The sequence below is a fragment of the Octopus bimaculoides genome, chromosome 4 (genome assembly GCF_001194135.2).
Source record: "Octopus bimaculoides isolate UCB-OBI-ISO-001 chromosome 4, ASM119413v2, whole genome shotgun sequence".
In the NCBI taxonomy this organism is placed as follows: Eukaryota; Metazoa; Mollusca; class Cephalopoda; order Octopoda; family Octopodidae; genus Octopus; species Octopus bimaculoides.
The window spans coordinates 129,166,317-129,167,505 of NC_068984.1; positions in this window are offsets into that span (position 1 = coordinate 129,166,317).

The window sequence follows — 1,189 nt, forward strand, 5'->3', positions numbered from 1 at the left end:
TTGCACACAAAATATATATTGTTTCATTAATGACGTGGAATCAAAAGCACAGATTTGCAAATTTAGTTGTCGATTACGGTAATAGTTTAATTTCTGGCTGCTTTATATATCAACTGAATATTCAATACAAACGATTGAGTAGAGAGAACGAAATGGGTAAGTTTCCTCTGAGATGAGACCAAGAAATTGTGACACGGTTTGTCAGCAGTCTCCTCATTTATTCCGTACCTAGAAAGCGTAGAAGGTATGTGTTTACGTTTTTCTAATCTCCTATCACAACTAAGACTTTCCGTTATTCTGTCCTGGACTTCACTCTTGTACCTGACGATAGACTATGTCCGAAACGTCATAACTTTTACTCTACTCTATCACTTTTTTTCCTTCTCTGAGCGTCAGCCTAATAATATTAACTGTGGACGCGACTTGGGTTTTTGCTGCTTCTTGTTATTTGTATTTGCTTCGCTATATATATATATATATATATATATATATATATACATATAGCATGTGTTTCCTGTATGAACGAAGCCTTTGTGTTATGGTGGCGTTGGTGATAGTGGTGATGGTTATGGGAGTGATAAATGTATTGCATTTATACAGTATTTATACCTTTCAAGTAAGCCTTGGAGTAATGAATAAAATAACAAAGGATCCCAACAGAGATGGATTCGTCACGAACATGACGCCACAACGCAATGTCCACTACAAACATAGAAATATTATGATAGCAAAGACGATAATGATGATCAGAAGTTGGTGGTGGGGAAATTTCTGGAATACGTATAAATTATAATAAAGGTATAAAATAATAACAATGGCAATTACGTATGCCAAACAGCAATTACGTCTCGAGAGGAGAAGAAAGAAGATCATAATAATAATAATAATAATAATAATAATAATAATAATAATAATAATAATAATAATAATAATGATGATGATGATGATGACGATGATGATGATAACAACAACAACAACAATAATAATAATAATAATAATAATAATAATAATAATAATAATAATAATAATAATAATAATGTAAAGACTTAATAACATCTATGAATAATTAAAATGTGAGCATATGTAATGCAATGCAACCGATTATGTGGCGGATGGTGGTGACGAAAGTCGATATCAACGTTAACAATAACAACATAAATGACGATATAACAAAACAATAGTGGTGGTA